The 25,371-nt window shown below is 30.4% G+C and overlaps 1 protein-coding gene across 2 annotated transcripts in view; it reads right to left on the reverse strand.

The window, feature by feature from the left end:
- Positions 1-25,371, reverse strand: part of LOC129910120 (eye-specific diacylglycerol kinase) — a 253,315-nt gene that overhangs the window by 138,622 nt on the left and 89,322 nt on the right. The window lies entirely within an intron of this gene.

Consider the following 25,371-nt stretch of genomic DNA (forward strand, 5'->3'; position numbering starts at 1 on the left):
TTTAGTAATCAAACAGTACCTATGAAATTTATTTATTCTAAAGAAAGAGACAACTATATTTAATTGCATGGCTCTCATACCTCATTTTGTATGAGGTTATGTTGAGCCGGCTCCCGCCATTTAAAGAAAAGATCTTCGTAAAAAAAGTTAAATTTTCAAGTTGCTAAAGCATATTTTTTTTATATACTTTATTTTGTATATTGGTTATACCAAATGTAAGTACCCTGTTACTATGTAAATTTATAAATTATTTACCTATTGTTCTTTTATATAGGAAATAAAATTAAATTAGAGATTGGATTTGTGAACTCAAAAAGGATTGTTCTTTTTTATTAAATTTGGGTTCTCTCTTCTCTTCTGGTTGATATTTAATTTTATCTTTGGATATTCTTTTTTTGTGCTGAGAGCAACAAAATGAATGTGAATAGATAAAATTCTATAAAAAAGAAATATTTTTTAAAAAGAAATCTATAATTTCTGCAAAAACTGGGTCAAAATAGTGATGAAGAAAATGCATTTTTATAGTATTTGAATTTATGTTTCCGTAAACGTATTCTATGATTGGATATACTTAATTATTTTAAAAAACGCTTGAAAAATCTCAATAAATAAAAGCTCTATTGCTATTCACGAAAAAAGAGAGGCGGAATAATTAGTTTTTATTAAGAAATAGAACTTTTACACACGTTTTTGACAGGTGACATATATGATTTATTTTCTCATTATCATGCTTTAAATTAAAATTTTAGCAATGATTTTAATTAAATATGCTTCACAATCATAAAAAATGGCATCACCTTTAAAAATATCTGCAGATAATTTAAAAAAGTAACTCCTTTTTGTGCGATGCAAACTTGAAACAGAAGGGCCTATTAAAAACAGCTGTGTTTATATTACCTTCGATGTTTTTCAAGCTAATAATTCTCTAAATTTCTTCGTGACCCTATTTCTGGCCTTTTACACTTGCTTGCTTTTTGCATTGAACTTGTTTAAGTTGTTCCGACAGAAAAGCATCATTCATCAATGATAATGCCTCATTAGTTGAAAATTCCAGTAGTTTAGTAGTTCCAGAGGATCAGAATTTAATTTTTTATACATTTTGATCCTTCACTCATTTCAATAAATCCTTTCCGGTATTATTGGAATATGCTTTTTCAATTTTGCGGAGAGCGATTCTGCTGATTTTAACTATTTTCTAATGGATAGGTGTACTTAGGAGACTTTTAACCTTCCGTTTGTTATATTTTTCCCGTTTTTTTAGTTTTTAAAAATTCTTTTCTACTTTTGTTTCACTATCTACTGTTTTTGTTTATTTAGTTATCACATAATATTGGTCAAGCAAAATGAAATTCATGTTTAAAGAGCGGTCCAATGTTTCTTCCACCTTTTTTGTCTTTTTTTTCGCTTAACTTGAAGCACAAAACTTTTATATATGTTTTTAATTTTTCTTTATTGTCAAAAATGTTCCAAAGATGATACCTGCTCATTAAAAGATAAAAAAACTGTCTTTTCGATCTTATTTGGCAGTTTTGACACATTTTTCGAAAATTTGTTTTTTTGAAAATCTTGACTTCATTTTGAAAAGTGAAAAAAGTTGTATGGCGGTCGAGAAAACGCGAGACATGTAAATAGCTAATCTTAATGACAACACTCCACAATACATTAATTAATTAATTTCAGACCGGAAAAATGCGGAAAAATTAACTTTACCTCTAATTGAAAAACAAAGATATTTTTTTTTTGCACTTCCTAGCCTTCTTATAGAATTTATTTTTTTTTAAATAGTTGCAATATTAATTAATAAATAAAAATTAAAACACTTTACCTCCAAATGTAGATTAACAATTAAAAAAAACAATTAGAACCAAAAAACTACCACAGCGTTTTTAATCGTCAACCAAACTCAAGCGAAAAATAGAATACTTTGTATTATCTCCATCCAACTGTTAACAAGAACCAACTTTCAAGCTTAGCTTACGCTAATCCGAGATGAAAACAAAAAAACCAAACATGAATTACAGTTACCCATTTTATTGAGAAGCTCAACTCATGATTTAAAATCATGTGGCTAAACTTTTTTTTTTCTATTTTGTCCAGTCAGATTGGCGAATTACCACACTGTGCGGCGCGGCGAAAGAGTGAGTGTTTGGTAACATGAAGAAGGCAGGTTTTTCTTTGTTTCGATATTGTGTATAACGTAAATGTAATGCAAGTCTCTCTCTATTTCAAAATGGCTGAATAAACATAATAGTATTTTAATTCATAAAAAGAAGGGGTTTCAGGGAATAGCTTTCAGTATATTGTTGTTTGAGGGACATTCACATCTTAGATGATAACGATGTTGATGATGATTAATCGAGTGACTCAGAAGTTTCTTTCATTGTGTTTAGTTTCATATTGTCCATTTTTAGTTAATCGGATATTCTTGTTATAACAGTTTTTTGTTCAGACCATTTCTTTGGTTTTTGTCTTAATGGGATATGATGAACAGAAGATCATCTTTGGGCTGTTTCCGTTTAATAGAGCTTATGAACTGAATTCTAGAAAATAAGGAGAACAAAGTTATACTCCCATAGTGACTGTAACTTTTTTTTAACATATCAATTTAGCTTATCTTTTTGCTTAGTGATAACACAGGATACTGTTTTTCGTCCTACCAGATATGATTTGTTTAACTGATTCTCGGAAGTGTTGAACAAAAAGAAGCTAACAATAATACCCTATTAGGGTGACTCTTCTAGTTTTATTTGATAGTTAATGGAGTTTAACATTCTATGTTTAAAAGATTTCATCTCCAATGAAATTTCCATAAAATCTAATTACACAGTGTCGACTTTTGGGTTTTGTTTTCTTGAATTGTTTTGTGAAATTAAAGAACACTTCAATATATTCAGAAAGTTTAGTATTCTTCAACGCCGAATTTCTCAAAACTCAAATCACACAAAATGGAGGACAAATTGAAGGCACGATTCTCAAGGATTTATGTTAAACTGGAATTTATGAAGACATTTTTAATGTATCTTTTAATTAATTGATTTTCGAACTTCTAAGGCACTAAGGGCTATTCTATTGGTACCTACCTTTTCTGCTGATATAATTTTATTGGGGGTCGTTCAAAATTCATTGAAGACAATTCTTCGAATTTTAACAAAAATTCTTGGGCGAGTCTTCAAATTTGCTTAAAAATTCATCGTACACAAAACAAATTTTTTATAATGTTTCTGCTCAGGAACAAAAATCATGTTTTTTTTTCATATTCTGTATTAATTCTCTACAATTCTGCATTTTTATTTAGGTTTATTTCATTCTCAGTTCCTTTTAATTAGTAAATAAGTAAAGTCGTTCTAAGTTCATGAAAAAAGTGCAAAAAATACAGTGTTTCCGCTGAAGGACACTGAATTTGGTAATTGTCCGTTTTTGATTGTTTTTTTTGGGTTTTTAAATGAAGATTTATTTTTTTTTAGCTTACCAATATAATAAATTAAATGTTTTAATTGTTTATTATAAAAAAAAAATATGTTCAGATTAAAATGGGGTGTCAATAATTTGGTCCCATATAAAGTAGTGGTTGTATTATTGGCAGGGGGGGTGCCAATAATGCGTGTTTTGGGACATCAATCGGTGGCACTACCAGTAATAGTGTCTTAAAGGCTGCCAATAATTATACTGTGTATCCATAATAAGTTTATGTTTGAAAAATGCGGAAAAAAGAGCTCAAAAGATTGATAGATTTGCCAAAAACTCGTTACAGACGATTTGAACGTGATTTCCAAGACCCAATTTTCTCGAAAACGGCTCCAACGATTTCGATTAAATTATGCGTAGGAAATGTTCTAAAAAATTCTAACAAAAAAGAGTGTTTAGTTTTTCTCAAAAAAATTGAACAGCAGAAATATGACGTTTCTCTTTTTTGCGAAAATGACATAGTTTTTAGTTAAATTTAAACTCAAAAAAAAGATTTAACTTCCAAAAATTATCTAATGTATGTAATTAGAAATGCAAGAGCCAGTCGTACATTTTATTTACTTTTGTTTTAATTGCGTTAAATGAAGATTTTTTGTTATACCTAGATTTTATACTGTTTTTAACTAAACTTTGATAAAAACTATCATGAAAAACACTTGTATTTCTTTCAGTTTTGAGGGTGCCAACCATTGTACCAGTTACGCTATTGCTTGGTTATTGGACCTCGACCTATTGCTGGAATAGCTTCGACAAGTAGCTAAATTGTATCCATCGCCCATTGTAGCAGCCACCTACGTGACTGTCTATGTATGTCTATAAAACAGTGTAAGAATCACATGGCACTCTGATCAATTCGGGTGATAAAAGGCTTAGATGGTACAAGTGGAAGCAGTTATTTTACGCGAGGTTTCCGTTATCACTCTAGTAAAGCTATGCATAATTGTCATTTTTTTTTTTGTTGCAACAAACTAACTAAGATGCATTGTATCTCAAAGAAAGGAAGAGATGATAGAGCCAATAAAAGACACCTGAAGAAATCACATTTCTGCCAAGCAGTCCCAGCATACATAGACATTGGTACTTCCGACGACACGGTGAGGGGAACCCGAAGTAGTTGTCAAGATCTAATGAAAAGGGAATACTGAATTGGTAGAAATGGAGAAACGCTTTCGGTTTGTAAATCGAATCAATGTTTCGAATAAAGTAAATCCATTGATTTACAAAACTGACCATTTGATTTGGTGTACAAAATTGTAAACAGTTAGCGAGTTATTATTTTTGCAAGACCCAATGGATTAATGAGATATGAGTATGAACGAATGAAACTAGCCTCTAGTTACATACGCCAAGTTAATTGAGATGCCCTTTCATGTCCCTATTTTTTAAAAGCTAGCACATTGGAAGATACAAATGATAAATTGCTTATCTAATTAGCGAAAAGTGGTTAAATTGGTGAATTGAAACAAGTACTAATAATAACGTTTGGAATGAGATTTTTGACAAGCTAGTCCGTAATATGTAAACTACGAAAATTCATATTGCACAAGTAACATAGAATTACTTAAGATTAGGATGAGAAGTGGGAATAATTCGCCTTATTAGTTATCACTGCGGTCTCTGATGAGCCTATTGTGATTTCTTCTTTTTTAAAGTTCACGTAGAAATCCTGAGTTTAGAAAACTTAGTATGTTTTCCGCTTCGAAGCGATGTTTTCCGCTTCGAGATAATACCCTCCGAGGTGACGTCGACGTATATTGATTGCAAGCCCACAACATGTTCCTTATAAATTTGAAATTCTAAAACTTAAAGAACTACTCCCGGTAGGCACAATTTCAAAAAAAAAAAAATGCTTTCTTGAATTTCTCACCCAAATGAAGCCAGAATGAGTATCAAAGACAGTCGTCCTCTCCTATGTACCTTACCTACCCATTCAGAATGAAACAAATGCTTTAGACAGCACATCATTGCACTGGTGTAGAGTGTAGAATAGATGTTGACGAGTGTTGGCAAGTAAAGTATATCTGCTTGACATGACAAGTTAACGAACTTTCTATAGTTTCCACTCATGGTACTGAAAGCATGTCAATTGTACACGTTAGCATGGCTAAGTTTCACGTGAATAGAGACAGAGAGAAAAAGATATGAACACGTATTGTCTATTTTATTTGAAAACTACCCATCGCCAACACTTTCCGCTTTTTCTACAAGAATTGAAGTGAATATTATGTTTTTTTTTTCTATTTTTTTTTAAGAAAAAAACGGAAACAAAAATGCAGGTCAGCGTATATAGTTTTATATAGTTTTTTTCAATGTGGTGTAGAATAGCTTCATTCACACCAATTTTCTGCTTCCTCTTTGCTGTCCTAATTGCAATTTTAAGAATAGAAAATCCTTTTATGGTGTTGGTCAAAAAGCCTCTTAAAATATATAAAGTTTTTTTTTTAAAGGTTTTAGTTAGGGGTTTTTTTTTTTTTGCTGTCGGTCATGAGTGAATAGGATTTTACTTTTTGGTGGGAGAAAATTTTTGTTAGAATCGTTTTACTTCCTTTTTGGTTTTTTTTTTTTTTTCTTGGGTAAAATTTGAATGAGTGAATTTTTTCTTCATTTATGTGGTTTTCATTTCTTTTATTTTTTGTTTGTCTCTCTTCTTGTCTTTGGTTTTCTTTCAATTAGCAAATGAAAATGTTCTTTTCTTTTTTTTTTTTTTTTTTAGGTATTCTAGCTTCTTCTTTTAGGAACAATTTAGATAAGGGTTGATGAGAAATGCAAAAAGGATAAAAAAAATTAAAATGCCGATTAGGATAAAAAAAAAAATAATAATTAAAATCAACTTGAATAAGGTCTGTTTGGTATTTAATTGAAAAGCATTTCTTTTTATTGTGGTATGATTTTAGGGGTAAAGATAAAGATATGAAATGTAAAAGAGCTACCAGTTTTACCTACGGAAATTATTACTTTGATTTCATTTGCATTAAAAAGTTAATTGAAACCCAAACAATTGTCCTTTTTAGTAAAAGTTAGGAAAATTTTATTAAAAAAAAAGAAAATTGCATAGTTTTAGGCACTTTCACTAAAATATTAGATTTTATGAAAAAATGCTCAACAATACCCTTGAATGAGTTTTGCAAAATAAAAGGCAATTTATAACAACTCATAACTCAAATTTTAATTGCTAAGGAGAATAAATTATAAGTAAAATTTAGCTTAAAAATAAAGTTAGAACTTAGAAGATGAATTCTGTTGTAGTGAATTTACATTCTTGCAGTCATATTCTTAAATTTTTCCCGAAATGACATTTCGAAAATTATGTTTTGGACATTTCAATAGATTAATCAAACGAAATTAGTTAGAAGTTATGTTGTTGCTTCCACACTTGAACAAAAATATATAATTAGAATCTTAACTAATTCTAGCAAGTGCGTTCCCGAAATGATATTGAACTGATGTATTGACATTTTAACTTCAAAATGAAATAATTAGTTTTTTTTACATTTCATATCAGCGTTCAAGATATGCCAGTAATTAATTAAGAATACTTGTAAAAAAAATCCTGAGTAATTTACATAACACAATTATTAATATCCCTATGTAGGCACACCTTTTTTTTGCGAATTTGGTGTATACTTTTTCATGTCGCTAGAACTTTTTTCGTTCTCACTATTTTATAAAGAACCGTATATGAAATCGGTGTAGAATTTTCCGAGCAATTCAAATATTGTATTCACAATTCCAAAAAATGTGTTTTCACCCTTATAAAGGACCACTTTTTATTTTTGTCCTGGCAAATTCGCACCCGTGTGCCGACAGAAGGATATTCATTAAATTTCATTTGAGTTTGTAGTAGAAGGCGTTCCCGGAATAATTTTTTGGGAGGTTTTTGATAAAAAAAAATTAAATAAGACATGTTTTCCAAGCTAGGTATACTAAAAATTTAGCAATTTTTGTTTTCCTTTCGAAGAATTGAAATAACCACAATAAACCAATGAAACATTTCGAAAATATATTAGAGTACCTATATTTTACACAAACATAAATAATTTCACAAACCTGAGAGAGTTAATGGTGTAAATTCATGTAAACAAGAATGTTCTCAAATAGTCTCAGTCTTATGGGCATCAATACATGGAAAATTTGCCATTTTGAATGCAAAGTGGAAATAGAATTCAATCACTACTCAATTTTTTTTTTTTAACTTTAATATTTTAGAATATTAAAGGTTTTTAGAAAAATTCATGTCATTTTAATAATTCTATAATTTTAAATATTTATTTCTATTTATTTTGATATTTAAGTTAATTTCGTTATTAAATATTGTAAATTTCAATATTCAAAAGCTAAACATTGATACACTTTCAAACCATTGAATGGAATGTTTTGTATTTACAATCACAATTGAATGTCGAGAAACTCAATCAAATATTCATGGCATACAAATAGAAAATGTTATAGAATTTCAAATGGATTGAGGTTATTAAAATAAATAGTTTATAATAGTTCGATGAAATGAATAGAATACTTAACCTACATGCGTATCAATATTGAAATGGAGAAGTATAATGCAAGAGATATTTTGAAGGAAGTCCTATAAATATCTTGTTTCGAAGAGCAAACGAAGTTATTACCGACTTCCAAAAAGGAGGAGGTACCTATTCAATTCGTCTGCATTTTTTTTTTTTTTTTTTTTATGTTTGTTACCGCACTGAGTGAACCAATTTTGATAATTCTTTTTGTATTGGAAAGCTGGTATCTGCAGTGTGGTCCCATTTCAATTTCGTTCACTTTTAGCCATAAGAACTATTTTAAAAACCATAAAACCCAGTTTTGATCCATGGAAGTCGGTTTTGTTTTTTTTGCTAAAAATGATTATATTTTATTTTTATTTAAACAGTTTAACGTAAGGCCAAAACCATAAAATAGTGATGTATCAAATCATATATCTAATGCATACCAGTAAACAGGCAAAACATGCAAAATAGTTGGAAAATCGTTATAGAGTCGCTCAAGTTAATTTCGATTTCAACGATATTTGTTCAAATTTATTTTTATGATGAAATTAATAATGATTTATTCAACACTGATTAACATAGCTGCCCGAGGGATAGCAAAAAATCGTAAAAAAACATTCGAGCCTACAATTGATAATATCGGAGTTATGTAAAACCAAAACAAGATAATTTGTATTGGCACGCAATACATTTATGGATAGTTTTAAAGCTGAAACACAATCACGCTTTGCCGTCGATTTTGACAACTGCGAAAAGTTCAACTATAGGAAATCTGTGTATCCTCACACAATGACGCTTTTCTTACGTACGCTTTTTTTGACAAACGTAAGGAAACGTAAGAAAGCGAGCAAAAGTTCAACCAGACTGAACTTTTGCTCGATTTCTGACATTTAACAGACATAGTAACAGTCACCCACATTATTATTGCGCCAAATGTGAATAAAAAAAAAATAAATTATTGCAAAACTATGTGTGTTTTTTAATTTCTCTATATAGATTTTGCACAAAAAAACGACATCGAGATATTTTAAATCAAAACAATTTACGTATTAATAACAAAAAAAATTTAATGTTCAACGGCGGATCCAGGGGGGAGGGGGGGGGGGGGCACGGGGGCACGTGCCCCCCCAGAACTGGTTCATACTTTAAGCAAATCAAATTAATAGAGTTGTTAAATTATATGAATAATTACAGAAAGTACTTGAGTGAAACTCTTGTCTATTTCTGGCTGGAAATGCGAATTTTATTGTTTGTTGCATCCCTTTACCACCTCACAAATAAATAAACGAATAACTAAACACGAAATTTTTTTTCAATTTTCTAAGTGTTTTTTTTTACTTCAAAGTGATTTTGGTGAAAAATTTTGATACCTATAAACATCAACAACCAAGGTATGAATGGTATTCTAAAAAAAAAAAATAATTGTATATTAGACTGGGCCAAAAAAAAAATATTTTTTTTTTGAAAGTTACTTCGAAAATCTTGTTCAGGATGATGAAAAAAAAATTTGGTGAAAATTTGAGCCGTAAAAAAAAATTTTAAGATTTTTTCCTACAAAAAACATCTGATTGAAAATTTATGTCAGACGTCGAATACGGCACTATTCGAGTAATTAAGCTTTTTAAATCGAAGTGTTTTTTTCAATTTGACTGTTTCACTTTGGAATTTTGTGATGAGCAAATAAGTGCATAGAAAAATAAAACCACGACAGATTCTTATAGGAAATTTAATTCTCTACAAAAAAGGTCTCATAGTAATTTTCCCTCAATTGAGTTCTAAATAAGTTATTCACGATTTAAATCGAGAAAAAAATTAAAAAATCAATTTTCAATTTCAAAATTTTCTAATTCACTGAAAATTCAATATTTTAAAATTAGCAAGATGTTTTCTTGTAGGGACTTAAACGTTCTATAAAAAGTTCCCTGGCAGCAAATTAATTGCTTTAACCGTTAAAAAGATATTCGTATCAATAGTTTTCTTATGACAAGTATGCATTGCGATTTGAATACGACATGGCGACATGGCGACATGGCGACAAGGCGACATGGCGACATGGCGACATGGCGACAAGGCGACATGGCGACAAGGCGACAAGGCGACAAGGCGACATGGCGACAAGGCGACATGGCGACAAGGCGACATGGCGACAAGGCGACATGGCGACAAGGCGACATGGCGACAAGGCGATATGGCGACAAGGCGACAAGGCGACATGGCGACAAGGTGACATGGCGACAAGGCGACATGGCGACATGGCGACAAGGCGACAAGGCGACATGGTGACAAGGCGACATGGCGACAAGGCCACATGGCAACAAGGCGACATGGCAACAAGGCGACATGGCGACAAGGCGACATGGCGACAAGGCGACATGGCGACAAGGCGACATGGCGACAAGGCGACAAGGCGACATGGCGACAAGGCGACATGGCGACAAGGCGACAAGGCGACATGGCGACAAGGCGACATGGCGACATGGCGACAAGGCGACATGGCGACATGGCGACAAGGCGACAAGGCGACAAGGCGACATGGCGACAAGGCGACAAGGCGACATGGCGAAAAGGCGACATGGCGACAAGGTGACATGGCGACAAGGCGACATGGCGACAAGGCGACAAGGCGACATGGTGACAAGGCGACATGGCGACAAGGCGACATGGCGACAAGGCGACATGGCAACAAGGCGACATGGCGACAAGGCGACAAGGCGACATGGCGACAAGGTGACATGGCGACATGGCGACAAGGCGACAAGGCGACATGGCGACATGGCGACAAGGCGACATGGCGACAAGGCGACATGGCGACAAGGCGACATGGCGACAAGGCGACATGGCGACAAGGCGACATGGCGACATGGCGACAAGGCGACATGGTGACAAGGCGACATGGCGACAAGGCGACATGGCGACAAGGCGACATGGCAACAAGGCGACATGGCGACAAGGCGACATGGCGACAAGGCGACATGGCGACAAGGTGACATGGCGACATGGCGACAAGGCGACATGGCGTCAAGGCGACATGGCGACATGGCGACAAGGCGACATGGCGACAAGGCGACATGGCGACATGGCGACAAGGCGACATGGCGACAAGGCGACAAGGCGACATGGCGACAAGGCGACATGGCGACATGGCGACAAGGCGACATGGGGAGAAGGCGACATGGCGAGAAGGCGACATGGCGACAAGGCGATTGGCTGATTTTGCCAATCCGTCCCTTGTGCCCCCCCAGAAAAAAATCCTGGATCCGCCACTGATGTTTTAGACTGAGTTTTATTGTTAAAAACAATATATTTTGATTGGTTTTGTTTTTATAACTATAGGATTAAAGAATAAACAAATTTCTATGCATTTTTTAAACACATTAATATCCTTTTTCATTTTTCCACAATTAAATCAAGATAAAGACTTGGCCCAATAATTTTGTGAGTGATTGTGTTTTTTTTATTGGACAGCAGATTTTATGTTGCAATCAGCTGTTCAAAGTCAAAGTGACAGAAGCGCGCTTTGAGGATTTCTCAACGTAACGCAACGAAGCGACGCCCTAAAGCGTGATTGTGTTTCAGCTTTTACTTCTCCTGAAAAATCTGAGTAACTTGATTTCCTAATTGAGAAAAAAGTATTTTTGTTGTGTCCATAACGCTCAAACAGCACTGTGGAACACTCAATATATTTACGGCCTATCAGGTTTTGAGCTTATTGCTCTGATTGAAAAACAATATATAAAAATGCCGTATGACACCCTTTAAATCTGGATTTCAACCCAAAAAGAAATTGAAACAAAATTAACAAATTAGTTTCGTTCAACACCCAATTGACTGTTAGTTCTAGGTATATGAAATTTTTTCTCAACCGATTTTCATAAAAAATTGCTTCATTGGTTTAGAATTAAATATTATCTGATAATATTCTTTACAAAACAGTAAAACTAAATCTGATACCTATTTGTGAAAATTTGAAGAATCAAGACTTTCTGTAATTAACGATGAACGAAAAAAAATTCATGTATGTAGGTAAATTTCTACACATTAACCCTCTGTCGGCACACGGGTGCGAATTTGGCAGGACAAAAATAAAAGGTGGTCGCAAAAAAGTGTCTTTATAAGGGTGAAAATAAATTTTTTTGGAATTGTGAATGTAAAATTCGAATTCCTCAGAAAATTCTACATTAATTTCATATGTTATTCTCTATAAAATATTAAGACCGAAAAAAGTTCTAGGCAAATGAAAAAGTATAAACCAAATTCGCAAAAAAGAGGTGTGCCTACAGAGGGTTAAGCCTTAACTACAGTGATGGAAAAAATAATAGAAACAATAATTTACACTAAATGAAAACTTAAATAACTCCTCTAATGTTAGGTTTTGAACGAAGAAATTTTTATATTTATAAACTCTTTAATAGTGCAACAAAATGGTGTAATAGTTATACCCTAACAGCTTTTGGTTTACTTTTGCCAAAACAAAATGTTTAAAAGTTGGAATTTCCGCTGGAAAAAATAATAGAAACAAGTGATTTATACTTTGATTTTGAGAAATATTTCTATTTTTTTTTAATTCAAAACAGGCCATAATTAACTTTTTTAAGATTTGTATTGTGGTTAAAATAACCAATAACCAAATTTTCAATGTAAATTGCAAAAATAGGTCGCGGATTACATTCTTTTGTTGTCGTCCGCGAAGTTGTAAAAAAATAAAAAATGAAGACATAACAATGGATGAAATAGAGCAGGTAAAGGACTGCTCCAAGAGAACAGTCTTTACAGCCTTATATTTGTGCCCAAAAGCGGAAACTATAGGTTAATGCAAAAAAAATCTTTACGTTTTTACAAAACTTTAATTCTTATTTCCTAAAAATATCCATTTTCTTCATTAATTAATATAAAAAAAGTGTTAAATGCACTTGTAACATGTCAGACAATTCGATTGAATGAAACCATCTTTCAAAGAAATCGACGAAAGGTACCATTCCTAAGCAAAAAAAAAAAAAAAAAACATTAACAACCACTCAGTTTTTACAAAAAAAAAAAAACACCTTGATCGTTTTGACTGGATGATCTTATGGTCCAATAAAACGAAGGTGAACTTGTTTTGATCCGACGGAAGATTTTATGAAGTTAAAAGAACACAAAATTCAATCTTAAGTACTTTAAAAAAACAGTTAAACACGGTAGAGATTTTCTAATGTTCTGCGGATGCTTTTCTTCATCTGGAGTTTGGCCAATCTTTTGAATAAAAGAAAAAATGTTTGATATTCATCACGTCCGAATTCCGGACGATGTAATATTGCCATTCTCCGATGAGGACATGCCAATTTTATGGGAGTTTCTGCAGTACAATGACCTCAAGCACTCCTCAAAACTGGGAACAAAATGGTTTCGTAACAAAAAACTTATTGTTATGGAGTGGCCATCCTGAGTCACCTGACCTTTACCCTATGGAACACCTACGGAGAGTTCTTAAGCGAAGGATAAATGACACTAGGTCTAAGAACAAGCAAGAACTGTAGACAAACATAAAAAATGCATTATACTCTATCATTGTGCGAAATTGGTGGTTTCTATGGGAAGAAGTTGTGAGAAGGTTTAAAGAGGTAAGGTGCAACAACAAAGCATTAAAAGAATTGATAGCAATTTTTATAGAAAAGCATTCTTTTTTTACCAAAAAGTATAAAAACTCAACTTTGTTTCTATTATTTTTTCCAGCTCAAATGCGCTGATAATTTTAGCTTTGAGTTTTTCCATGGTTTTAATAGTTTGGAAAAAGAAGATTTAAAGCTGTATTTTTATATTATGTTATTTTAAGTAATTGCACATAATTCAATTTTAACTTTCCATGTAAATACCCATAACAAAATTCAAAAACATGTTACAGAGCACCTTGTTTCTATTATTTTTTCCACCACTGCACTCTGTATACTCTTTATCACAAAACAATTGCGATAGCCAGAAAAAAAAAATGTTTTCACTTTTGTACTTTTTGAAAAAGTGGTGTATGTAGTTAAGGCCTTAATCTATTTTTTAATGAGAATTTTCTTATGAAAATCATTATAACCGGTACCTCCCATAAAACCGATTTTTATAATTTTTTTATTTCTATTTCATCTTCTAAATGAATACTTCAATTATAACTATTTTTTTTATATGCAAAGACATTTATATAGCATTTAATAAAAATCAAAATAACAAATTTCAAAAAAATACATTTTTGGATAAAAATAACATAATAATACAAAAAAAAACATAAATACAATGCAATTTTATTTATTATTTTAACAATCAACAAAAAAAAATATTTAAAAAAAAATTTTAAAGCCCACCAATATCACTGTGTTCGAAAATGGAACTTTTTTTTTCCGACAGAGGGCTCTCATGTCTACTAAAGATAATTCGAGTATGCCGAACACGATGGCGTACTCAGTTTTTCTGGATTAGGTCAAATAAGAAAGATTTTTGCGTTTGAAATTTTGTTTGCACATGTCAAAAATGAGGGTATAAAACACCATATATTTTCCAATTTTTAATTTTTTATCGATGTAAAATGACGGAAAATCTAGTTTTTGAGAAGTATTATTCGTAAAAGAAGTTATCGAAAAAAAATCTGTCGAATGACATTTGAAATCATTATTTTATGGCAAAAAAACGTCGATTTTTCTTCAATTTTTCTTGTATTTTTCGTTTTACTTAAATTAAAATGCAGCACTCGGTGGCAACGATTTGAACTTGTGTTTCGGGATAGAATATGGCTTTGTTTACAAATACGAATAGGTAGAACCTACCTACCTACCTACAATATTGGTTAAGCTTAAGAGTAAAAAAGTAGCAGTAAAACCATATTTTTTTCTCAAATTTTCGGTTTATAAAATAAAAAAATTACAAAATGTTTTAATGCAATACATATGTAGGGGAAGTGGGGGCAAAATCGTTTTCTTACTATGTTGTATGACAAAAAATAAAACTGGCAAAACTTGCAATATGAAAAAAGGGGCTTTTGGTACGATCGGCCATGTCTGAAAGTATGAGCAAGTTTTTTTGAAAAAGTTACGGCAACTTTTGTGATTTTTCAACAAATCATTACAGTTTATGTTAAAAGTGAGTTGCACTTTTAACAGTGAGATAGTTAAAGTTTTTAACTTATTCTTTTTTATAATGAAAGTTGGATATTCAAGAGTATTTTTTGTAAAAGAGTGAATCCCAAAGGATTGAACCTTAAGAAAAAAAAATAGTTTTTGAACTTACAAAAAATTTAAATAAAAATATTGATACCATGCCTGATTTTGTAATTAAATATCTACATCTACATACGTATAATATTTTAGAGTACTAACACATAAGTGGTGTGTACAAAAAAATTTTTGAATTTTCGTATAAATTTGTATAGTTAAAAAATTTAATAAAAGGGAAAAAAAGTCGACGTTTTTTGCCATAAAATAATGATTTAAAATGTCATTCGACAGATTTTTTTCAAATAACTTCTTTTACGTATAATCCTTCCAAATAATAGATTTTCCATAATTTTACATCGATACAAAATCAAGAATTGGAAAATATATGGTGTTTTATACCCTCATATTTGGCATGTGCAAACAAAATTTCAAACGCAAAAATCTTTCTTATTTGACCTAATCCAGAAAAACTGAGTACGCCATCGTGTTCAGCATACTCGAATTAACTTAAGTAGACATGAGAGCCCTCTGTCGGTTTTTTGAACTATCACAGTGTATCAATCAAGAATATTAATACAAAATTTGTATTAAAAGTTCAAAAAACATCTCAATAATATTTCACTTCAGAACCAAAACGAACCAAAAAAATATTCCTAATTGATATACGAAAAGTTATCTTATAATCATCAAAGTTAAAATTAAATTAATTTTTCTTTGATTTCAAAGTCTTGCTTATCTATTGAAAAATCGATAACCTTTCAAAGCCAAAACAAACCCCATTCAAAATACTCTTACTTTGTGCATAATTTTCTTTAACCGATTAAACAGAATTTGTTGTATATCCAATTTGTTACTCTCTAAAGTGTTGAGTTTTTAATTATCGAAATGTTAAATTAAATTTGTTCGCATTCGTGGAAAATCGTTCAAATTGATTTTTAATTAAAATTCAATTACAATTTGCAAATCAGTTAGCTAGAAGTGTACCTCTTTTACCTCTATACCAATGATTACGAGTTGATGTCTTAACCATGTGTTAGCAGGAATTTAAAGGGAATTTTTTTTGTTACCAAGAATTAATGTATTTATGCATGAAATGTGCTTACAGTTATAGACGATGTGGTGCATAAAGTCATTGCTCCTCTGGAGAAAACTTAGGCGAGACTTATTAAATAATGAGTTCGAGGTCGTGACTTCTTAGTTATTAGTAAGTTCTCAGTGTTTTTTAAATAGATTTAAGTTTTATAAAAAGTATGGAAAGTTAAAGTTAGTGGTTTTTCGTACTTATGCTTACCAATGTGATTGGTAGATTGATTGATTGGTTATAGAAAAACTATCAAATACTTAATACGGTATTACCACTTGCATGAAAGTGGCTGAACACGTGCCCCAAATGTTTTGGTTTCAAGCAGAAAATCCTTTTGGTTCATAAAATCCTTTATTAAATCCTATTACTATTTAAGTAAAAATTACCTCCAGCTTTTAAACAACCTTAAAATTTTTAATATCACCAAAACCATGTCGTGTGTAGAACAAAAATATTAATTATGAAATATTAAAATTTCCTTTTATCAATAAAGTGACCATTTCCATGATAAAATGATATGTAGATGTAGATATTCATCAGAAAACATAAAAATATGACGATTGATTGCATGCAAACTGTTAAATAACATGGAATAGCACGTAAAACAATACAACGCATAATGCATTTTATTAATAATTCAAATCAATAGTAGCCTCTTTTATTGAATGTTAATACGTTGATACGTTTTGTTGATTCTTTTTAATTATAAATAAACTTGTCGATATTTCATTCATTATAGAAGTTTGTCCTGGGTAATTATTGAATTAAATTGGAAATTTTTGGACCTCATATAAATGTGTAAAATGTAAATAAAATCAATTTGTTACCTATAACGTAATAAAAGCTGCGCAATTTGCAAATAATGTCGCCAAAAAAGGTATAGTAATATTAGTTGATGTTTGGTATTATGAATTTTAAATAACCAAAATATGTATAATTTTTGAATAAAGTGCTCTTTATATCATAATACATATTTTTAATGTGTCAATTGCGCTCAAATTTGGATTAAAATTTACACCTTGGTAAAAATATCTGCTTGCTCTACAGCAGGATAAATTTTTCGTCAAAAAATTAAAATATGTTCATGTACACAGGTTAAGTCAAAGCAAGAATGTGAGAGGGGTCTTTTTTTGGCAATTTAGACTTATAGAACAAAATTCGGTAAAATAGAAGACAAAATAATAAAAATCAATTGATAAAACTTTTTTAACGAAATTCATGCTTTATATTTCGTCGGCGTAAAGCAAAATTGTTCTAAGTCCTTAAGAAATAATATGTACTTAGAACAATTTTGCTTTACGCCGACGATTTCTAATCAAAAGTTTTTTTAATGAATGGTTTTTGAAAAATAAATTTTCAAACACAAAATTTTCAACAAAGACTAAATTCAAAGTAAAAAAAATATAAAAACTATTGTTTTTTTTTATTTTAAAAATTTTATTAGATAAAATTGATACAAATTTTATGAATTGATTTCTTAGAAAATCCTATACGATGCACATAGGAGTATTTGCAGTAAAAACCTGGTCATAAGTCGATTTTCTTAAAATCAAAATTGACACCAAAAAGTTTGGCAAAGTGGGTGCAAAATAAACCTGTGTCAATATGCTGCACTCATTTTTTTGTTTTTCGATCGTGTCTTGTTAAAAAATGAGTTCAAAGTTAACTGTTACATCTAACTCATTTTTATTTGAATTCGAAGTATTTTGGTAAGTGTTATTCTATATGCGATATCGAAGTGTTGTGATAGAAATCTAAAAAAATTTAAATGCAGAATTCTTCTTCAGTTTTTTTATTAACGATATTAATAAAGTTTTGAAAATGTTAGATGGTTTTTTCTATTTTAATTCGGGCTTAGGTGCTCTTTAGAGAATCGAGGGTCAATTAGTTTTTCACTTTCTGATAGAAAGTACTCCTTACTTTATGCAACGTTTTTTTATTTTTAAATTAAATTTACTGATGTTATCAGTGTATTTTTTTTTTTTTTTTTTGGTGATCTTAATTAAGGTTGGGGAAGAGAGAAAAGAAGCTGAGAATTGCGTATTAGGGATGAGGAAAAAATTTTGAGACAAATAATGTCGACAGGCGGAGTACAGGCCATTAATCAATTTTTTTAGTTTTTGGTAAAAAAAATAAAAATAACAAAAACTAGGTTTATATTGTATTTTCTTGTAGGAATACTCATTTTAAACAGAAATAATAACAAAAACCACGAAAAATAATTATGGCCAGGTTTTTGATGACAATACTCCTATGTGCGATGGTTTTTTAAGTGTTGACGTTTATGGTTTATGATGGTTTTGGAACAAAATCGTTCTTTAAAAAAATTATTTCACTTGAACGAGTATAGTTTTGACTAGTGCTAAATTTAAATTACGTCGCATTTTTATAAAGTTAAGAAAAAAAAAAACATAAAGTTCGTTCTTCACAAGAAAAAAAAAATACAGCATCCAAAATAAAATTGAGCTCAAAAACAAGTTGGTACCTAAGTATTCCATCTATTTTTTTATTAAAAATTTATTTTTAGAAAAAAAAAGATTTAAAAAATCATTCTGTATAAATTTAAATAAAGTTGGTATGCCAGTTTATATTATCTAAAACAATAAAAAAAAAATATTTAATCTTTACTTTTTCACTCTAAATAAAAAAAAACAATTTATTATCAAAGATTTTTTGAAAAATATCATAAAATAAATGGGTGCTCTAGCATACGTATAATCGTTTATTTGGCCGCAAATCAAAAAATGGAGCATTTTTTACCAAATGGATAGGATATCATTTTTTCCTAAAGTGACCGTTTGTGGTTGAAATACATTTTAAATTAGTTTATTACTAAAAAGTTCACAATAATTTACCAAAAAAACCCTTTTATTTCTTTTTATTATAGTGCAATATACATTTAAAACACCTTAAATCCAACACGAATCTTCTTAAAACTGTTAATTCTTGAAAATGCAAAAAAAAAATAATATTAGCAAAACCTCAAAATTTCAATATTCGTTTGAAAAATTGTTGTTATTTCATACATGAATATGTGAGCACTATATTATTGCCCTAGGAATTCTGAGAAAGTTTTACGCATATTTAGTTTGTCAGTTATAAGGCAACAACGACATAATTCTATTTATTTTTCATTTCAAAATTGAATGAAAAAAAAAAAATGAAAATGCAAAACAATTATGGCGAAAAATTGTTGATTCCAACAAACACAGTCATTTCGGGAACGCTGTCAAACAAACTTTCATCACAAAAAATTATACTAATATTTTGTATTCTTCAACAGTCGGAAAAAGTATTTTGACAAGATGAACATTTTTCTAACTGATGAGAATAATCTGTAACAGTTAAACATAAAATAAGGAAGTTGACGGTCATTTAATAAGTTTTTGATGAAAGAATGGCATTTCCAAATTCAGACTTTTTAGGGTCAGTCCCCGATTTAAAATGAATTCTCCAAAATGCGTCTATTTTTTTAGTGCATTTTTTTCATTTTTTGTCCATTTATGGTAAATTTTGAATGGTATAATTGTATAATTATATTTTTGTGTTTTCATATTTGGTAATTTTAAGTTTCCCGTGATAAATTCAGCTCTCCACAGATTTTTTAACAGACACACCAAAATTATGACTTGAAACAGAAGATGCACTAATTTCAATGTTAAGTTCCATTGTTTTGCCCAATTTTTTACAAATCGGGGCCTTAACAAGTCTGTCAGTTTTATACGTGTTTGAAACACGTAAAATGCATTACCTTACCTTACCAACGTTGAAAAAGAACGTTTGTCAAAATACTTTTTTTCCCTCAAAAATTAGTACTTTTTATACAAAAAATGCAGCCTCGCAGCATAATACCAACTATATGACTGACATTGACCATCATGAGATTCACCATAATATACTTAATAAATAACCGTCAACTTCCTTATTTTATGTTTAAACGTTACAGATTATTCTCATCAATTAGAAAAATGTTCATTTTGTCAAAATACTTTTTCCGACCATTGTATTCATTATAACCTAATAACATTTCTTACTTATTTGAATGCACTTCAAAGAAGAAACTTCTTTTGGGTTAAATTTCTTATTAAACAAAACAAAAATACTTATTTGATCTGTCCAACGAATATGATTGAACTTATGCCATTTATTAGAAATCTAAAAACGGCAATTAAGAACTTATGTACACAAAGATTCAAAATAGAAAGTAAAAAAGGCATATATCCTACTTAAAACTTTGAAGCATTCTCTTTTGTAGCATTCAAACTCTTCAGTATTTTTCCAGGGCAAAAAAAAAATTCTTGAAAGCTGATTGATGCGTCTTTGACACAAAAATAAACAAAAAAAAAAAAAAGAACTACTCTTAAGACCTAAAGGGAGAAATAAAGTGAATAGGAAATCTAAGTCCTGTGTCTTCTGTTTTTTGCTTGAACTTATCGTAACGACTTAGGACTTTTCATCAGTTAATGCAAAGTCGAGAAGAGTTAGTTCTTGATGCATTTAAGCTTTGAAACTTGGAAAAATATTGATACTTTTTTGAAGATTCATTTTGTAAGGAGTTCATTTTCTGAAGAATTCATCATTTTACAGTTCTTCTTTTGAGCTCTCTCAACAAGCTTTATCGAAAAAAATATATTCTGCCAAGTAAAATTGAATTTTTTTCTTTCTCTTTCGAAAAAAAAAAATCCTTAATTACAGCTAAATAATCAGTTATCCCATCATTAGGCATCGTTTTTCCATGAAAGTTATTAAATTATATCAACCCACTGCCGTTATCATCCATCCCCTAAAAGAACATTTCGGGTCCTTGTGTCCAATTTATTAACCAACCATAACCACTTTTCTTCTTCCTCCACATTAAATCTCTTCCTAGGAAGATAAATAACCAAAAGAAAGGTAGATATAACAAAATAGAAAAAGCAAACGAAAAAAAAAGAGAGAAAATATAATGACAGAATTTCTCCTCAAAGAAGGATAATCATTGCTCGTAGTGGTTGGTGGATGGTGGTGGTGATGCTGGCTGGTGTGGAAGTGACAGTTCAATAACTGTAGACACTTAACTACCTTGCCCATCAACAACACTAAACGGCTGCTGCTCTAAGGTATATATCGGATGGATGCGAGACTTGGAAGAATCATGATGGATGGGTAAAAAGCCTGATCCTTTGCTGTTAACTGCCTCTCATCCTACTTTTGTCATTGTCGACTTTGTCTTCGTTGTCATCATCGTCGTCTTCACAGCCGCCACCGTGTCATCGTCATCGTTATCCGAGTATTAACGTTAGAAATACAAAGAATATAAAAAAGTCGAGACTTTTGTACCTGGAGAATGATGAGACTGAGAGAATACTGGCAGACATCCTCCTCTAATCCTTCAGAAGTATCAAGCTAAAAAAAAAATAGCTTTTAACTAACTGTTAGCCAGATTTTTTTTGTTTTGTATTTCCTTTTTTCTTTTCAATTTAAAAGTGACACTTGCTAAGGATTCTTTAAGGTATTAGAAGTCTGTATTTTACGTTTTTTATGGTCTTTCAAATCAGTAGTTGATAGGATTAAATTAAAGTTACTACACTTTTTTTTTCTCAGTCAAAGTTATGGTTATTTTGATGAAAGTTTAAAAGGTCATAATAATAACTTTCTTGGTTAAGGATAAAATTAGACAACGAACAAAATATATAAAAAAAAAAAAAGAAATTTTTACCACGAAAGTGGCAAAAGTTTTCATGAGAATAACGAAGGACGTAGGATTTTTTTTTTTTTTTTGTTTTCATTCTAAACAAGTTAATTGGATTTTCTTGGATTTAAAATGTAGTTCCGTTATACAAGAAGTTGTATAAGATGTCTACGAAAATGGAGTTCAAAATTGATAGAGTTTTGTTTTTGTTTTTTTTTTATTAATATTAATAATTAATATAAAAAATATCACAAATAATGTAATATGAAATATGATAGGTATTAGTATAAGAGAGTGATTCATAACGTCGGAATGTATAACGGATAACCGTGACTTTTCTGATAAAAATTAATAAATACTCCTGTATTTATAACTGATTATATCACAGATTGCTGTGATAAATATCACCGGCTGCTTCAGAAGCATTAAGGACTACACTTCACTTTAGTTTGTATTCAAGTTTGCCTTGGTTATATATTGTGGTAAATATCACAGATTTTTTGGTTCATATCACAGATCACAGGTAAATATCACAAGTTACTCTGAAAAGTATGAAGAAATATCTCAATATGCATTTATCAATTATATCTTCGATAAGTATCAGAGATTACCTTTGTTCAATATCACAGATTCGTTAAATTATTTCGGTAAATATCATGGACTCTACTGATCTATATCATGTGCCGCAGCGATATGTATCACAAAACTGTCTGATTAGTATCTGGAGAAGCCGCTGCATACATGATTACCAATTACTCCAAAAAGTATCACAGATTATTCTGGAAAATATCATAGCAAATATCATATTGGCTTTTATCAGTGATAGTCTCGATTTATATCACAGATTTTCTACGTTAGTAAATATAACAGATTACTTATGTAAGTATTATACCAATTGTTTTGTCAAAATTTACCGATTACTCCGGAGAGTAACATGTTTGTCTGATAAGTATATCACTTCGGTTATTATCACAGATTAGACTGATTCATATTATTTGCTTCTGTGATTCTTTTAATTAGTTTTTCCAAAAACTTCGGTATAATTTACTCCAGTAGGTTTTTCCCGATTACACCATAATGTATCACAGATAACTTTGATTAATAATACGTGTTATTCGAAAGCAACAAAGATTAGACTAAAAAATATTACGCACTAGCCCAACGAATAGCACAGACTATTTAATTTAGTCTCACGGGAAGCATCGTTGTACAATGGATAACTCCGCAAAATATTAACTATTATTCCGGAAAATATCACAGATTATACTGAGCAATATCACGAGGTAACTCGACATATATCACAGACCAGTTATTTAGTATTGAGTAGTATCGGTGCATAATGAACTACTCTTCAATGTTTTACTGATTAAAACTAAGAGCGGTCTCAAAACATATCACAGATTACTCTGGAGCCTCAGAATAGATTCTGAAAACAAATTTTTAAGTAACACAGATTACTCTAAAAAGTATGTATCACAGTTTTCCGAATCAGCTCTACAAGACCATTGTTGGCTTCAGATAATAAAATAACTTCATGCTGACTTCATTATAATGCATTGCCTTTTTTATCATCGAGTTTTTTTTATGATATTTTTGCATTCTAGATTATTTTTGTCAATATTTCGTGATATTACCTTAAAGTCAAGACTTTGTAGAGCATTTCACTGCATCTATAATTTAAGTAAAATTTTAACTTTTAAGCTTATTTTTATTATTATTATTTCTTTAATGGCTTTTAACAAATGAATTAAAATTGAAATCGCTTGAATATAATTACTATTACATTTAAATTACATTCTAACAAATTTGAAACGGCGCGGCGCAGCAACATTCCTTCTTCTCACTCTCATTTTGTAATATTTACCTTAAGCTTTCGTTAAATAAAATAATTCAAGTAGAAAGATTGTTGCTTTTACCAAATTAGTAGGTATACAAAATTTACCTCTCTTCGAATTTATGGAAACAGGAATTTTGGTTGTTAAAATAATTAAGAAGTAATTTTCGTATATTAATTACCTTATTATAACCAAATTGATTTCCCTCTGCTTCTTGTATTTTTACATTATTACGTTTTATAGAATAAAATTACGAAGGATAACATTTACCTTAAAAAAAAAAAACAGCTATTTATGTCATCTAAAATGAATTTTAATCACAAGTAGCTACTCACATCTAGTACATAGCTTATTTCCAGAGAACGTCAGGTATTATAATTAAGTAAATTAGGTATTGAACCAGAAGTTTGGGAAAATTTAAATGTATTTATTTTTTTTAATTTTTATTTCTGTACCTATTATCGAAAAAAAAAGAAGAAATATCCGTCTACCATCCTTAAAAGAGAAGAGAATTTATGTATAATATGTACAACACAATTTATGTTTATCAGGATGAAGGAAAATTCAATTTTATGAAGGAATATCAATTTTTTTTAATTAATACTTATTTTCAAGAATTTTCATCCGATTTTCAATTTGAAAAATGTTTTGTTTATATTTGTTCTTTTTGGCAGTCTTTTTTTTAATATTTTCATCTAATACATAAAAAAAAGAAGAACGATAATAATTGAAAACAAAGGATGTTTGCTCAGGACTGTTAAGTAAAATATTATGTTTTCCTTTATGATACTAGGAAAAAAAACCCAAACTTAAAAATCACGTAATACATAAATAATGTAAAAAAAAAAAATCCAAAAACATTTTTTTAACTTACAAGGGGAGGACACAATGAATGGGTCATCGATTTTGTTTATTTTTGGTACACGTGTGTTTTAAACCCAGAAATATAACACGTGCATTTCCTTGAGGTTCATAAATTTTAATTTTATGTGTTCATTTGGACTTACGATAGCTCAATGGTAAGTATCATAAGGAGAGTATCGCTGGTTGTTTTAAATATTTATCAGAATTCTTTCGCTTCAAGAAGATGTGCTTATTTTGGAATTAATTGTTATTTCATTACTTTTTGTTTGCTAGAATCCTTTTTCTCACTAAAAAAGTAGGTACGTTAAATTTATTATATTTAATCTGAAAAAAGATTTTTTTTTATTAACACATAAATTAAAAAAAAAACTGTTTGCCTAACTTCTGGGTTAAACCAGCGATCTCTTGTTCCTCGAGTCAGTCTCTTCTTATTGAGCTACCGATTGATTGATTTTTTGCTACCTTTTTTTAATCAGAAATTTTATTTAAACTCAAAAAATAAAATAAAATTTGATTGAAAATTGCAAAAAATATCTTTTTAAAGCTGTACGTGTACAGTTGTTGGAATCGATTCAAAACTTCGGTGTATCTTAAAAACTACCTGTGTCGAGCTACAGAAAAAATAAAAGAAAATCATTTTCGTCAAGTTCAATGAGAAAAAAGGCTCGTTTAAGCTGGATTTAGAGCTCTCAAGCTGGTGCTGAAGCAGAATTTTGCCAAAAATAGTCAGAGAAAAACAATAATTGCTCTGCATTCAAAAGCATCTTATTGATTT

Source organism: Episyrphus balteatus, chromosome 2, assembly GCF_945859705.1.
Source record: "Episyrphus balteatus chromosome 2, idEpiBalt1.1, whole genome shotgun sequence".
NCBI lineage: Eukaryota > Metazoa > Arthropoda > Insecta > Diptera > Syrphidae > Episyrphus > Episyrphus balteatus.